Genomic DNA, 16,269 nt, shown 5'->3' on the forward strand with positions numbered 1-16,269 from the left:
CAACGTGTTACAAAACTCCTTTTAAAACCCACAATATTTTCTATCTAAAATAGCCATCTGGAAACTCCACCATAGAGTGACACTGACAGGGAGCATGAGCTAAAGTGGAATGTCTTTTATTCTAAAAATCTGCAGACGCAAACCACAATTATCAGGTTTTGTGAAGAGATTAATCCTCATGCAGCATGAATTAAAGCTATTAGTTGGCAGTGCATAGCATACAAAAAGCTTCATTTATAAAAACGTGATGACTGATGCTATATCTTACTCTTCCCGAGAAGAAAGGAAGTGGGGGTCTTGCTCTACTTGCTCTACACAATCTGCTTTCAGAAAAGTGAAATGGACTTGACTGTGAATAAACACAGACAAGAGCTGCCTGCCAAACAAGAAAAAAAACAAAAAACAGTTGAAAAAGATGAGTCAAGAACTGGAGCAGCAAACTCAGAATCTTGAGATCCTCTGATGTTCAACACTCTTTCCACAAATACCTTCTCTGTCAAGGGCTCTGGCTCCAAATTTTTTTTTTTTTTTTTTTTTTTTTTTTTTTTTTTTTTTGATGGGGATCTACTCATCAGAACTAATCATCAAATATCACTTTGAAGCTGAACAGGAAATTTTGATCACTGCCTTCAGTGATCAGAAAATGCTGCTTGGTAACAGTATTTTTTTTCTGATGTGTATTTCTTTATGTGACACATTGTTCTAAACAGAATCAATGAAGTATTCCAATAATGGTGAAATAATTCTTTTTCCATTTCCCACACATAACTCTTCTGTTTACCATTTAGAAGTTACTTCGTGTCTAATAGCTTTAATTTTGTAAACGTTTAAAAATTTTAATCTTTTAAAGTCAAAGTAAAAAGCTTTCATTCAGATAAATATTGAACATTTAACATTGGGAACAGATGTTCCCAAACACAGAGAACCAAAATCCACAGTGATGTGGGGCACCTGGAAGCCTGTGTGGGTTCCCACTCACAGGTGCACCCTTCACCTGAGACCAAAGAGACAACAGCCCTGGTGGAGAAATGGGCTCTCATTAGCCATTAAGGCTGCCGGATACTTCTGTTAGTTGGCAGGTGGGGAAGCTGCTCACTACACATGTTGAAAAAATGAAAAATGCAGAATATTTATAGACCTGTAAAGAAGGGAATTGGTAATAGGAGCAAGATCTGGGAAGATGGCTAATCCTTCACTGGTCCAAGAGCCCTTGTTACCTGAAGGACCTGTAAGGGGGTTTCCAGGACACACCTTAGTAGTTAGAAATACCTGTGTTGGCCTGGGTAGTGCTGCTGTAGGTGTTACAGTGGTTTTGAGTCCTGAAAGCCAGCACCAGCTGGTTTTGTGCCACATCTCACAGAGACACTGAGCCTGATGAAACTGTGAGTGTTGTCATGGTCCCTGCTTCCAGTCCGAGCTTATCTTTAAGCTCTGGCTTTGAAATGGTCCTGCAGCAGAAGGCAAGAACAAACACCAGAAAATATCTTGAGAAGCTTTTAATTGCTTTTCATTCCTCAGTTTGCCTTCTCTTCCCTTCCCACCCAAAAACAATAATTGCAATAATTGCTGTTTTTTTTTTCTTTCTGACCAAAAGCAAATGATGAGAAAAGCAGGTATTACCCTACTCCAGCAGCTGTGTGCTATTTACAGCACACTTTGTGTATGCTGTTTTCATTTTCATCACTTGTTTCATAGCAAACTTGGCTGTCTGCAGGTGTGATCCTAAGAAACTGCACACCACAAAAGCACTGGCAGCCGTACACATTCAATTCAAGTCAGGCTAGGAGCTTGCTCTGCTATCACTGCTTGTGTGCGTTATTTGAGACAAAGTTAGCTCCTTGGAGGGTGGATAATAGCGGAGCTCAGCTAATTGCTGGAGGCATACCTCCTGCTTAAGGAAACAGCCACTATTTGTCTTCCTTTAATCTGATCAGATCCTCGGTGGCTGCTAATCAGTGCATTTCCAGTGCAAACAAAATCTGAATGATTAACATCTCCCCTTGCTTTACACTGAATTATTGCTGGGATTTGCCAGTCCCAGCTCCTCCAGCCACACAGATCTGGATCAGGACTTTGTGACCTGCCCAGCACCCTGTGCCCCTACACAGCACCACGAGGTACCCCAGGGAGCCTTTCCCCTTTTCACTCCTGGCTCTACCTTCTCATGGTGTTTACCTAAGAGGGTTGACCAGCAGTCACTCCAGTTGCAGTTGGAAGGTATCGGCGTGTCAGTGTCTAATCAGGCAGCTACTCCCAGTAATAGGATACCTATCTGGGACTTAGAAACAGAATTTTGTCTTTTTCTTACCCTAGATGTCCAAAAGCATCCATACTGCAGTGCTTTCTCTTATGAGGCTAATAAATTAAAATTCTCTTGCCATGTTCTGTGGAAAGACAAAAAAGTTGTTATTATTCTTCCAAAACCACATTAAACAGAAAGAACAGCAACCCGAGTATTGCTGACATTGCTTAATGAAAACCAGAGCATTCCACTGGAAAACACACAGGGAAGGACAGCTTCAATTAGAGGAAAGGAGAGATTAAAGACCTTTCTTTTATACAACCTAGGGAAGGAATGTGCGAGAATGGGTTTGAAGAAGGGTCTAATTGAAGGATAAAATGGAAACAGTAAAAGGCTTATGATAAGATCGGTAAGCAGAGACAGTGCAGCCAGTATTGCTAGGAATATGTGTAGAATTTCATACCCCTGCCTCCCCCCAGTGCCAATTCAGTCTGAAATAGACTGATGCAGAGGAAATATCCCAAGAATTGTGAGCATGTAGAAATCCTATTGGACAAGGACAACAGATTTGAAAAGGAAGAATGTAAATAGTTTGAAAAACAACTGGGTATTTCTTGCATTAAAAAAAGTATTCACTTGAATGGGAGGGGAGTCAGGAAGATCAAAGTCTTTTCCTGAAAGCAGGAATGAAGTTTGGTGACAATTATGCTCTGAAGATACTCTTGTAATCACATGAAATTGGCTTTCTCAATAGGGAAAATCTGCAGAGCTTGGAAAGGTAAAATCCTTTAAACTTGAAACTACTACAACCATGTGGCATATTTCTTCTTAACACATTGTATAAAAGAGCTTTGACTTAGACAAGTCTGTTTTTAATTAATTTAAATTGTTAATTCAATCAGGCTAAGAACAAGGGCAGGGGGGAGAAAAAGAGGATGAAGGAAATTATTTCAGCTTCAAAGAATGTTCAACGGCATTAATGACAGCAAAAGAAAGGGGATACCAAGGAGAGGAGGGTTTTTGCAAAGAAGTCCTCATTCTCCCCAGGTTTTCCATAGCAGCCCAGGCAATTCAGCTTTTTTGTTTGCTGCTTCATCTGGTTGTGACACAGGGTTTACTGGTGGATCTTGCTCTTGTTTGCCTATGAGAGCTTTGCCTCTTCCTACCTCCTGGCTGTCCTTGCTGGGTGCTGCTGTTGCCTGGGGCTGCCAGGAGCTCTTTGGAGAGTGGTTCCACCTGAGCATCTGCCACATCTTCCAGTGCAATCTTTTTTCACCACTCACTGGTTGACAGCGCAGGATAAGTGCTGTCATCTCTTGTAGTTCGTGTTGCTGTCTGCTACCTCTGACTGTTTAATTTATCCCGGATTGTCTCTGAATGTACCTGCCCTTCACAGGCCATACGTGGCCCATCTCTTTCTGTTCTTCACAGCTTTCTGCCCTGTCTCTGTACCATGCACTTCTTCACGTCATTTGCTCCTTCCCACCAACTTTGTTTCTCTCCCAGCTATTAAAATCCCCGAGGCTATTCTGGTATGTGCACATAAGTATGCATACTATGCACGTACATGGGTAGGTGTCTAATCTATTCAGGCCATGCTCCTCTTTGACAGCAGACATTTTGGAGCTGGTAGCCTGGCTGCACACAGGCACATGCAGGGGTGACATGAGGGGATCCTGCCCCTGGAAGGAAGGGAATTGCAGGCCAGGCTCAGAAATGTGAGGACAAGTATGTGAGGCAGCTCGGCCGGCGCCTGCCTGTACCACGTCTAGCTCCTTCCAGTGCCCAGGGTCCATTTATTTGATTCGTACTTAAAGCCTCTTTGGAGTATTTATAATTTTTTATTGGGTGTTTCTAAGAGACACACATAATATAATTGGTCCAACCATAAATCTGCTATGATGTGTTTATAGATGTAGGCTTTTGCTTCTCTGGAAAGTTTAGAATTTCGTTTTGAACAATGCAAGTTTACACAGAGGTAGATACGGGAACAAGAAGAGAGGTCACTATGAGAGGGTTTCTATTTTAACCTTGACTTTGAACATTGAAACCTTGAACATTGACTGACGTCCTTGTGAAAGGATCCCACTGTCTTTTCTTATTGACTTATTGGCACTGTGTTTTCTCTTTGGTTTAAACTCTGCCCTGGTCGGCCACTAGGGAATGTTTCTGTCACGGCACTGGAGCTATGTATAGCTGCCCAAATTGATTAGTCTTGTTAACCAACAGGGTATATTCACCCAGGTTCATCGGTACACTGATGGGATTTTTAACTTTGCTGCTTAGCCTGCTGGGTGCAGCTCTGTGTCATGTAGACATGCTCGATAAGCACAGTAACTGGCCCCATTCTGCCCCAGTATGATAAGCCAATGCCAGAGATTCACAGCTGGAACATGAAGCAGAGCAGCTTTCTATCAACAGCTGGCCCTGTGAGCTCTGGAAACCTAAAAGGGCACATTGTCATTTACACATACTGAAGGCAGGTGATTTCTGCCTCCTTTCTTCTTCAGCAGATAAAGGTTGGTTACTGTTCTGTAAGGAGAGTGAATGCAGTGGATGAAGATGGTCTGAAATTGAACATGCTGCAGCAGCTGCAATACCTCTGTTCAGGTACCACTGGGAAAGTGAAATGGGCAAAGGTCTGACTCCTGTTGCTCACTGCTGAGTTTGAGCAAGCACAGGGAGATGAGTGTTGTTTTATTGTGGGATGGAGGGTAGCAGTGGGATTGGTCATGAGTCTTCCCAGAAGCACCTTTTATACTTTTTTTTACTGCCTAAAGAACTAGAAAAGCTTCAAAAGTTGTTTGACCAGGAACAGAAAAATCTCTGAGCTCTTAGGTTTTCGTGGGCTGGAGAGAGCCACTTCCCAGACAACTCTGGTCATCTTGATGTTGTTGTGCCCTTTCCATCACTTCCATCCTGCCATGCCACAAGGCAAGATCCTGTTTGGGCAAGTGCTGCTGTTTACATAACCTGTTGTGCTCAGGGCTGGGTCTAGGGTCACAAAACACTTGCTTTTTTAGTTGTTATGACACCAGCAGTCTAGCATACCTGAACATCTGTGCAGGGAATGTGGAAGGTTACTGCCCTGTGCCCATGCTCCTTTGGAAGCTTTCTCCTCCTTGATGTCTTTCAGTTGCATCCTGCCCACTTCTTGAATGTTGTATACCAAATTTAAGATGTATTCAACCACAAGACAAAAGTTAAATATGGCTAACAGAGTTCATTTATGCTTCTCTGTTCCTCTGTACCACTGAAGATGCGAATCCCACAGAAGACAGGCTGTTGCTATTTTATATAAAACACGTGTACAAAAGTGTTATATAAAATGTGTACAAAATGTGTGTATCTGTGCTTATTCACTTAAAACAATTGCTCTGTCTACTGTGAGAAGAGGCTTTGTTGTGATATCTGTTGCATAATTATGCCCTTTAGAGACCACATTTTGAACACCTGACTTTGAACCAGAACCTGTTTCTGAGTTTGAACTAGATTCTGTTTCTGCTGTATGAAAAGATCCTTCACCTTTTCCTTTGTTTAGACAAGGCGCTGCCGAAGGTGTCTTATAACAAAAGCAAAGACAGTGGATATGGTTTACCACTTCAAATGGATCAGCATGGCTCAGCTTTCCAAAGATATTTTGGTGCCTGATTGCTACTGGCATCGCTTCTGATAGTCATTACATCAGTTGTTTCATAGAAATGAGACTGAGCATTTTTTCCCTAAAACTTTTAGGAATTAAAGGTTTTGGTGAAAGCATTTATCAAAGTGAAGGAAAGACTGACCTGGACAGAGACAGGTGTGCTTGCTCATGTGGAAAGCAGAAGATCTGAGGCAATCAGAATAACAATTGCTTTGTTGTTTCCTAAGTATTTTAAATACATAACCAAAATGTTAAAAACTCAATGTATTATGCATGATGTTAGAAAATGCAATCTGAAATATTTAGTAGAGAATAATCTGTGCTTCTTGTGGAAACTAAGTAGAAACAAATGAGAAATTCAACAGGTATGTGATAAAGTCCTATGGAAATAGGGAGAGTGGCTTGAGGCATCCATTTTGAGCAGGACTGATGGAATATGGTAAAGATGACAGTGACACATCTGAGCAGTTTATTCCCCAGTGGGGGCAGAATAGCAAAGCCAATAAAATCTGAGACTAGTGCAGTCCTGGGCCTCCCACAGAGATCCAACGTCCTGCTTTTGAGGAATGAGCAAAAATAAAATCCTGTGAAGCACTATGGCAACCATCTCCAGGGATACCACCACAGACCTGAAACATGTTTATCCACAAGAATTACAAGTCGCAGAGTGGGATGATAAACTTGGAAATGGTATTTGAAAAGTAAAAACAATGTCACCTGGTAATTGCGCTGGTATAGAAATGTGTCACTTGGACATCTTAATAAAACAAAACTGTTTTTAAAGAAATACTACAGTGAGTATCTCCTACAAACAGAGAGTTGTATTTGCAAACTATCTGTATATCTGAGAGCTGGGCATTGTGCAAGAAAGAAAACCAGGCCAACAAAGTCACTGGAGTACATCTAGGTGGATTATACAAAAGGAAAGATCAAAATAATTGAAACAAATAATGGCAAATATATTTTATGGCCCTATGTAAGATAAATTCCTGTTGATGTCCTCAGTTAATCGTGTTTGTGGGTGAAACAAATTTCATCGTGTGTAGTGTGCTTCTCATGGATAGGACTCAGCTGAATTTTAATTGTATTGGGTGAATTCTTGGCTTCGTTTTGTTTAAAAGAGGAGCTTTTGAATGCTTTTCTCTTCCACTTACGCTGCTCACGAGTTGCCTTGTTTCTCCATGATTTCTCCAGTTTCTGGCTGATTCTGTGTGCTCACATATTCTGCAGAGATACAGAAAAGACAGTATTATCCTTTCCTCATGCTAAATTCATGAGTGATCCTGTATGAACAATCTCTAATAATAGCACTCTGTGTAAATAAATGTTCCTGAATCTTGCTACCAAGCCTGGTAGAAATGTGAAGTTGGGCTGTCTTTGCTGATAGTCAGGTAGCTCCAGTCCCCTGCCCCATCTCTGCAGGTGTATAAATATCCACCAACTTTTGCAGATGCTTCAGCTAAAAATAAATAAATAAAAATAAAAAATCCTGTATCCCATAGGTGCCTCAGGCCCTGTCAGTGTCTCCTGTTGGTGCTGCCTGGCTCTCTCATGGAGCAGAACTTCTCATCTGAAGGAGGCTGGTGTCCAGGAGCAGGGCTCTTGTGTCACTCTAACGCTGCATCTGTGTCTCCTTGTACCCCTGCACCACTTGACAGAGAAAAACAAGTGAAATTGCATTCTATGTCACTGATGATCAGGGAAGTACAAAGCACCCTAAATCAGAAAAATATTTCTAATGTTTAATATATAAAAGAAACTAGTAATGCATTTGTAGTAGCAGACTAGTCTTGATTTCAAAATTAAAAAAAAAAAAAAAAAAGGTTTTGAGTGACAGAAAAAATGATAGAAAAAGACAAAGAAAAGTTATCAGAAAGAGAGATTCCTTCCCAGTCTCAAAAATACTGGCATCCTTGTAATTTTTTATCACCTTTTTTTGACTCTGATATTGTCAATTAAAGAGCTGAGCTGAGGCAGGGGAAATTTAGGCTTGACATCAGGAGGGGGTTCTTCACAGAGAGGGTGGTTGCACACTGGAACAGGCTCCCCAGGGAAGTGGTCACTGCACCGAGCCTGTCTGAATTTAAGAAGAGATTGGACTGTGCACTTAGTCACATGGTCTGAACTTTTGGGTAGACCTGTGCGGTGTCAAGAGTTGGACTTGATGATCCTTAAGGGTCCCTTCCAACTCAGGATATTCTATGATTCTATGATTCTATGTTTGCATCTAAATATGACATCAAAACATTTTTAGTGCTTATGTGTTGGTTTATGACCTTGGTGAGTTGTTCTGCTCTGTTGTTTAATATTATTCCACTCTTATTAGCAGAAATATGTTACTGAAACATTGCACAATGACACATATTCAATCGTCCTTCCAGTGGAGGAATGCCTTACCCAGATTAAATTAACCAATATGCATTGTAAAAAATCATTTCATGTTAAAATGCTTCAAATCCGTCCAGTGACCAAGACGCCCAATGATTTATCACAGCTGATATCCTTAGTTATATTGGTATTGCATGCTTATAGATTTTTTAGGCGATTTATTTTCTGCAGCCAAGATTTTTTCAGTGCTGAACACATCAGGCTTTTATGATTGAATTTGCTTGGGGAGGGGAGTTGTATTGTTTATTTTCCCTCTAACTTTTTGTCCCAGATTTCAAGGGGGGTGGAAGAGTTGCTTAGTCTGATGCAGGCAGCAGCTGCAGCTGCTTCATGGGTGCTGCACAGGGCAGGGAAGCCCCCTGCATGGCACCCACTGTCTGCTTCCCACCGGCACTTCTTCTTCCCTGCCTCACAGCTGGGAGGTTCAGTGTTCTGCCCACACCTCACAAACCAAAAGCCCTCAGCCCTGTGGGGCAGGTTGCCCTGAAAGATGAACAATTCAGATTTTTTTTTTTCCTAGCTTATGAAGATTAGGAAGGATAGCAAGGAATCTCTTAATGATTCAGTGTAATACTTATAAAAGCCAGGGCTTATTTCTAGACGGTTGGGGTCAAAGTTTTCCCTGCATGTGCACCTACCAAATACAACTCGGCTGTATTGCCACATGAATCAGAAGGAGCGGCGATATGAAAAGCCTGTTGATGTGGGAGTTTCAAGCATGCATTAATGAAGAGAAGATGTGACTCTACCTTAAGTGCTTTTTGAAACCCCATCTCATGCTTTATTACAAACAGAAGAAAGAACTATCTACATTAGGTATGCAGTACAGATAATCTTCACATCATCTACATGCAATCAAGCAGACAGGGATAAGTAGGACTCCTAATCTACTTCGTACAAGTGTCTGTGGGAAAAGCACAGAGCTACAGCTTTCTATGTGGCTATGAAAGTATAATTTAGAAACTCGAATCTCTCTCTTCTTGGTAATTCTATAATAATTTTTTGCAGAAAAGGAAAAAAAAAAAAGGAAGGGGATATGTTTTTCCCCATAATATTATGTATCCAAACTGTCTATGGGTAACGTACTAAGAGTTTCATATAGCTGCTCCTCCCCACCCCCAGGCCAGGTATAACTTACATGTCTGAAATCAGAACTACATTGGTTCAGACAAGACTGGAACAATTAAGGATGTAGAGTGGTTTCCATTTGGTGAAGGTCAGTGAGTTTTCATGGCCCAGTAGACCTACCCAGTCTATTTCAGTAGAAATTTTGACTCCTTAGATGGCTACAGAGGTTTTTGTTGCAAATTACTGTTGTTGGGAATGCATGCCAGAGTTAGCAAGCTGCTGGGCAGGACCAGAGCAAAAGAGACAAGGCTAAAAGCTCTGAACTCAACATGTGCTGATGCCAGAAAAAAAAACTTCTCTCTTGCTGTAAGAACTAGATAACGAATGAAAGACCTCGACTGCAACTTTACATAGGAAATTTCAAATAGAAGAGGTAGGAATTTGTGGATATATAAGAGAAAGACTTCTGAATGTAGGGCATTGGAGTATAAGAGCATAAACTGGCCTGACTTTTAAACAGGCATCAAACAGGAACAATCTGTATGCAATGCTTTAGCTGATTATTTTGTCTCATTAGCTAGTCTGATTTATTTCCTTTATGAATACTCTGTCAGCTGAGATACAACGGGGCTGCAAAAGAACTCTTTTAGTTTAATAGCTTTCATTATATGATGAGTTTCTCACTTGAATAAGTAAGGAATTACCAGCAATTTAACACTGGAAGGGCTCTAATGATCACAGGCTGAATTTGAATTTGTGGAGTGGGTCAGGAGGAAGGACAATTATTATTATGAACTTTAAAACAGGGAAAGTTGCTGTAAAAATCCACATGGGATCTGTGGATTAAAAAATAGTCTGAATATATCATTTTTTAAAAAACTATAAGTGCATATTTACCATAGTTACCAATATTTAAATGCATATTTACCAATTAATCATAGTTACCAGTTAACCAAACAATATTCTGATATTTAGAATAAAGCAACTTATGTCCCAGCCCTTTCCAGAGCCAGGTAATCAGACCTTTATTGTAATGATGCTTTATGGCTACAGTGACAAGGGGTGCGACAAGCAACCTGGGTAGTTACCTTAGGGTCCCATGTGCCAGAGGGCATGGGATGAAGGGCAAACCAGTCCATGTTGAGCTCTGGGTTTCACTGCCCATGGGTCACTGGGGCGTTGTGGTACTGCATCAAGGACTTCACCTTTGTAAAGCTGAAAACCAGGTTAACTTATTTCCAGAGGTAACCTCAATGGTCCTGGAAAGGGAATGAAAGACTCACATTTCCCCAAGCTGCTTATTGAAGAGCTTCCAACCATTTTCATTGAGATACTGGGACTTACCCTTTTATTGCTCTGAAGAGTGTAACAGCCTTTGCGAAAAGACTAATTAAGGAAATAGTGGCTAGATATTATGCCAATATCTATAAAATATGGGTTTATATTTTATGTACACAGTCAAAACAAAAACTTTTGCTCCATTATGTGTTGCTATAAAGAAGCACGTAAATGATCTTAGGATGAGACATTAGGTAGTTTAAATACAAGTGATTTATGTGATTCATATGAAAGGAGCCATAAAGTAATTAAAGAATATACATGTTTTTTAGTTTAACTGTTACCTTCTGCTTTCTGTGGTACCAGAGACTGGAAATTGACAGCTGCAGAGACAAAAGACACAATGATGAAAGACATGTGCAGGAAAGAGTCTTTAAGAGTCTAAAAAGAATCTTTTTATCAGAAGAAAGGCAACACAAAAATGTTTTTGAATATTTTCTTTAAGGTTTAGCACATGTTTTTTTTCTAAATTCCCTTTGCTTCCAATGCCAAACAGAACCTTCCATCAAATAGATGATAAAAAACCATGGAAGTTGTTCCTCTTCAAGCTCTTTATATACAAGTCTTTCGTGTACAGGTCTTCAGATGATGGTCAGGTACTCTAAACCAGGGTGAAAAAATTACTGACCTTCAAGCCCAGCTGTTTCATGATGAGCCACACTCCTTCTGGAGCTGATAATTCCCCCAGAAACCTGGCAATTTTTGTCCTTTTAGCCTCATGTTGTATGGAAACTATCATGGAAAGCAGAGGCAAAACTGCCAGAATGCTTATAATTTCAGGAAATTCATCGTGAATTGGTCCAACTTCTCTACACAGTATTTTTCTGTAATAGTAACATGCACCTAGCTGCAAATGTTATACAAGTATGTGCACCTAAAACTAATGGATATGTAGTTAGCAGCAGTCCCAGCCAGTTTCCCTTGCAGCAGGGCAAGGGCTGCTCACGTTGACTTCAGTGAATGCCACAGAGCACGCTGAGTTGTAGCGTGTAAAAGCTGGGATTTCGTTCCCATCTGTTCATGTGTATCAAATATTGCATGAATTTAGATGATGGTAATTAATGCCAGTTGGGGCTTACTTGGATGTGGTGTTCTGTTTTGAGCTCATCTTTCATTAAATCATGCTCATCAGTGCCTGGATTTGTTTCATCCACTGGCAATTAGGATTTTTGGAGGCACGGGGGGTCGCTCTGTTTGGCTTTTCGTTACATTCCTGGTATGGCAGGATGGCAGGTTGGATTTCTGACGAAGAAAAGCAGTGCTAACAGCAACTCACAGTGTTAGGAAAGTACAGATCCAATGTGAATGAGAGCACTGTCAAAAGATACCTGCTGCCAAGGAAATACACTGCATTAGAGAAATAAGATCACAGTTTTCTCTTACTGCAGCTTCTATATTCTGGTTGATATCTGTGTTACAGTCCAGAGGAAATAGACACAGGAGAAGCTGCTGTTGTGAAACAATTGGGTACACTTCTTATGAAGAATATATATGCATATTAAGCCATCCTTGATTGATCCTTTCTGCTGTGTGGATCCCTTGCCCTTGTCAGGTCCTTCACATCACCATTATTCCTTTCCCTGTGTCTGACCTGAAATACAGCTTTGTGTTACACTTCTTTACCCCCAGCTAATATTTTTATTATCATCACTTTTACTATTCAAAATTAACTAGTTTGGGGTGAAAAGCCTGAAGTGATGAAACACATCTTTCCTCACCTAGTATGCAATTTGACTGCCATCAGATTTATTGCCCCATCAGAAAATATTTCAATGGGTAAAATTAGACAGACAGTAGTGGTTTGGCTTAAATAATTTTCTCTCTGTCAGGACACTGCTAAGGCTTAACCAGCTTACAATGCTATCAAGCTATTTCATCAGTTTGGTGTATGACCCATTTCTGTCCTTTCCAGCTAAGGGAGGAAAGCTTGAAGTTTTTCTACTTGTCACAGGAAACGTGCCTTCCTGCCAATGGAATAACTTGGTTTCTTCTCATCCACTCAAAAAGAGAGCAGAATAAATAGGGAAGACTGGGGATATTCAAGTAATGTAACACATTTATTGAGACTACAGAAAATAAATTGCAGAGCTAATAATAATACTTCCCTATACTATGCTATACCATAATAATAATATACATACTTCCCTATACTATAAATATAAATACTGGTTTTTGTTTGTTTGTTTTTCCTTATGATTTCAACCCATTCTATTTGCATTTCATGCTGCTGAATATTTCTTGTGGCCAAGATGTTATACATCATCTTCTGCCAAGGAAATGGAGCAGCACTTTGGCTGGGTCCTGAAAGTAGAGGAGAAAAAGCACTGACATCTGTAATAAGAAACACTGTAAATAACATGATAGCATCTTATCATCTAAGGCATAAATGGAAAACTATTATGGGAAACAAAACTACAAATAGTTTTTGAGGAAAATGAGCTAAGCAAATGTGTAAAGAACCAGGCAGTGCTCAGTGCACAACCCATTAGCCTAATTCCTATCTGCAAAAAAATGCAACAATTTTGTAAGTAAGTTTGTCAGTTTGGCGAGGAGGTTTCTTTTGCTTGGATGCTCTCTACTCTTTGGAAGGAAATGACATTCTTTAATTTCATAGCTGTCTGCAGTAGGGTTTGCCCCCTTTCCTTTGAAATCTCCAGATAGAGTCATTGTGAGAGACAGCACTTTGGAAGAAACACACAGCACTTTCCTTGCTAGGTCACCTATTACTCACTCCGGACCTGATCTTTGCCCACTGACTTAGACTGGGGTTATGATGGAATATGTTGCTTGGAAACAAAACTCAGTGATGCTGCCTTTTCAGGACAAACTTGGAATATATTTTTATCACTGATTTAATTCCTGCCACCTCTGGATAGCTGGTTGATGCTGTCATAAATTTCCTCTCCTGTTAAAAGACTGTCTTGCTGTCTGCAGCTCTTGAAGGCAGTGCTGCATTTATTATGGGAAATGGGAAGCTAAGTACTTGTCCGTTCAGTGACAGCAAGAATAGTAGAAGACACTGTCCAAAAACACAGGAATAACAGGAAAAATAAAGAAGCACCATGGTTTATAGGATAAAACAAACAAGCAAACAGATGAAGCAAAACAAAAAAAATCAAACAAGCAAGCAATAAAACGGGGGTGGAACATCACTTCAGATTGTGCCAGGGAACCTGCATCTTATTTTTCTTTCCTTGTTGTTGTTACGAAATGATTGCATGAGTTCAGGTTGGTAGAGTTTCATGATAAAAAAAAAAAATGTGTTGCCTGGGGAATATGGTTTATTTTCATTTTACAACAATGTTGAATAAAATGCCTTTGGATAAACAAATTCCAACTGTAGATGGAGCACGGTGAATGAAATGTTCCTTTTTTCAGTTCAGTGTCTGGAGGCTGGGAGTGATTGCACAAGAGAGAGAGAGAAGCTGTGTATGAAGGGAACACATCCTTAGGTACATTTCTCTACAAGTGGCATGACAACTCGATGTACCAGCTACACAGGGGGTATTTGTTGCCTGTGCACAGTCTGTATTCCACAGTGCTCTTTGCTTTATGATAAACTGATGTTCTTTCCTCATCCTTTGTAACTGCATTTGGGAACATTAGATTAGTATGAATGTGGAACATTGCTATACGATAGAGCTTTTAGATTTCATGCACCACTTTCTCTGAGCTGTGGCAAAAATATAGTTTAATACAACGTTGAACAGATCTTCCTGTGGTTTAAAGCATGTAAAACCAATCCCATTGGCAGATGATTTTCGTAATATAGATTAGAAGATTGAGGGAAAGATCATGGAATCATACTGGAAACTGCAGGAAATATGAAGGGTCTTGAAAATGATGATGAAGACCATGGCCCTCACGTAGAGAAGAACACTCCTAAACTCTAGTCTGGTTGCAATGTATGTTTGCCTCTTCAGACCTGAAAAGGAGCTTTTGCCTTCTGAAGAGGGAAGCAAAAGGAGCTTTTGCCTTCTGAAGAGGGAAGCCCTGGAGAGTTTGAAGGCCCTATGTCTGGAAACTATTTAAGATTAGTTAATGTCCTGTAAGGGTAAAAACATTATGAGTAGTTTTAGCAGTTGGACGGTGAGGAGAAAAAAAAAAAAAAAAAAAAAAAGTAATATTTACACTACTTTAAGTATGTTATTGCAAAAGTGTGGTTAATTCAATGCTGAAACTATGTTACAGTACAGTGATGTAGTATGGCCAGAAATGTCCCCATATATCTTACCCCATGTATGTTAACAGTAGAATTAGTACCCTGTGTGTGAGCATTTAAAGATCCCATCATTCTAAAGGTCAAGGCAAAAATCTGTTTAACTTTAGCGGGAGTTCTCCAATGCAGCTTCTGAGGAGCCACAGAATGCAATTCTGGTGTCTTAGTCAATGCTAGGCTCTGCCTGAACTACTCACCTTGCAGGAATTTAAACAGTCAAAACCTCAGAATACTTCTGTTGATCTGAAAATGTAAGTAAAATATCCAGGATAAAGAGAAATAAATCAAAAAAATGGCATCATCCTTGCTTTCCCTAACATTCCCTGATAGCGTGTAATAATTGTCAATTACTGGGGCACTAATCCATTCCTTGGAAAGTAAAATGCTGTCATGACAAACTTCCTGAGTAACTTCATCTGCCCCAGTGCATTCCAGGCAAGCCAGGCTGTTTCAGAGATAGCAACGGATCAGGTTATACTGGAGCCACGTGCTGCAAGTCCTGCACTTTGAACTGCATCCAGGAGTGAATAGGTCACTAAGGCACCTGCTGAGGAGCCAGGGACATGTTCCTACTATTTAAAGTTATCTAGCTGAGGGGTGGCCAGATTCAGTGCAAGGTGTAGGTATCTCAAGTAGGTATGGATTTTGGTACACATCCCCCAGTGTATACAATATTCAAAAAGTTAAAGTGTTGAAAAGTTGGCTGGTAGATTATATTGAAGACAAAAAAACCACAAATGCTTCATAAATGAGTGAGAATTATGTGGTTAGCAACTAAACGAAGTGTAAGATTCTGTTTGTGTTCCTGAATCATACTTTCAGAGAGCAGAGACAATGCCACTTGTAGTTCTCCAGAGCTTAATATTCCACACATCTCCCTCCCTTACTGCTGCAGAGGAAGCACAGCTCTGCACACTAACAATATTGTGAGGAAGTTGGAAGAAATTTTATTCTAGTTCCTGTTCTTACTAATTCTGCAATAAAACTGTAAACCTATCTGGAGTTTCTTCAGAGATACCCTGATGAGACTGATGGTAGAATTTGGTCTCTGTCACATTGTTGGGTGAAAACTGTGTCTTCTTTTTCAACACCTTTGCTGTTCTGGAGCATGATCTGAATATTTTTCCTCATGTGTGTGTGAAATGCAATCTAGAGGATAATCATAGATTTTATATTATCATAACAATATATAGTTATTATAATCATATATAATGAGTATACATAATCAATCTGTAATCATAGATTATAGAATCATCTTGATTGGAGAAGATCTTCAAGATCGTCAAGTCCAACCATCAACCTCACCTACCAAGTCCCATCATCAAACCATGTTCCTTAGTGCCATGTCCACATGCCTCTTAAATATCTTCC

The sequence above is a fragment of the Anas acuta genome, chromosome 4, assembly GCF_963932015.1.
Source record: "Anas acuta chromosome 4, bAnaAcu1.1, whole genome shotgun sequence".
NCBI lineage: Eukaryota > Metazoa > Chordata > Aves > Anseriformes > Anatidae > Anas > Anas acuta.